Source organism: Nicotiana tabacum, chromosome 18 (genome assembly GCF_000715075.1).
Source record: "Nicotiana tabacum cultivar K326 chromosome 18, ASM71507v2, whole genome shotgun sequence".
Lineage (NCBI taxonomy): Eukaryota > Viridiplantae > Streptophyta > Magnoliopsida > Solanales > Solanaceae > Nicotiana > Nicotiana tabacum.
In genome coordinates, this window is record NC_134097.1 from 42,770,418 (window position 1) to 42,772,132 (window position 1,715).

Genomic DNA, 1,715 nt, shown 5'->3' on the forward strand with positions numbered 1-1,715 from the left:
CGGCAGAGGGCGGCAAACTGGCAATAATTTAAGCTATTCGGAACTCAGTGAGGAAAAAGAAAACCTATTCTGAATCAGTGAGAAGAAAGAATGAAAAAAAAAAGTTACTTTTACCCGTCTATCCTACATTATAAATTTATTTACTCACCTATGTACCCCTCACAAATAGGTATCATTAATTATATTTTCATATATTTTTTCAATTTTTACAATTTGTTTTGTAAAATCTTTTCAGTATCTACTTAGTTTAGAAAAACATATTTTGCAATTTTTTTATGTTTTACAATAAGAAAATTCTTTAAAAAACTGAAAAATGAAAACATGGTTCGGGTTATGGGTTTTTTATAAAACGGGTTGGGTAAAAAAAAGAAATGGGTCATTTTAATCTGGTGCTGCCACATGGCACTCCATCCAAAATAGGGGTATTTTTGTTTCAAAGTATGTCGGTAGATGTATAGATAGCCCAATAGTATAACAAGGGGTACATGTAAACAATATTTGAAAGTAGAGGGATATATTTGGCCCTTTGCCGAATATAATTAGCTCATTGAGTTGTACTTGAGAAAAAAACTTATTTCTTCTTCTATTAAATATTTCTTTTTTATTTCTTCTTCATTAGCACCTTTTTTCACTAAAAATCATACCTTCATTGTTTTTTGTGCTTAAATCTCCGACAGATCTTGATGTTCTTCTGCGTTTTTGTATTTAATCAGACGAGACTAAATGGCGGAGAAAGAGTTAGAAATTTCATGAGTAGCACAATAATGAATGACCAATAGAAACTATACAAAATCCATTTGAGGGCATTTAGCCCCAGGCTTGATACACAAAAAGAGTCCTATACCTATTAAACGAGGACCACACGTTAGGATATTCAGGTCAATATTTTTTTTTAATTAAAGATATATAGGTTAGTGAAATTTGGGATTTCATGTTTTGAAATTTTTTCCAAAGATAACATGCTGATGAGCAATCCAAAGTGAAAGTACAATTCAAGTTTACCAGTTCTTGGTTATGGGTCCTATGCATCAACATTTCTCACTAGGATGACAAAAGGTTAAAACTTGAAAGGGGAAAAAGGTTGCTGGAGATTATGACTGACAAGTTCTACGTAGAAACTGAAACTTTTAGTTTACTGTCCACACCCCCCCGGAAGTCCCAGCAAACAAGTTTATGGGAGTAAGCAAGCTGAAGAGATAATGAAAACAATGCACAAGATAATAACTTGAACATAGGCTTCGGTAATTTGGCGACTAGTGCTGCCACAAACATCCTGGCGAACATTATTTTCAGGCCTAGACATTCTGGACCTGTGCAAAAGCTATCGCTGCAGAAATTGACGAACAGGATCGTAGCGGCAGCCGGCAGAGGGCGGCAAACTGGCAATAATTTAAGCTATTCGGAACTGAGTGAGGAAAAAGAAAACCTATTCTGAATCAGTGAGAAGAAAGAATGAAAAAAAAAGTTACTTTTACCCGTCTATCCTACATTATAAATTTATTTACCCACCTATTTACCCCTCACAAATAGGTATGATTAATTATATTTTCATATATTTTTTCAGTTTTTACAATTTGTTTTGCAAAATCTTTTCAGTATCTACTTATTTTAAAAAAATATATTTTGCAATTTTTGTTTTTATGTTTTACAAAAAGAAAATTCTTTAAAAAACTGAAAAATAAAAATATGGCTCGGGTTATGGTTTTTTTGTAAAA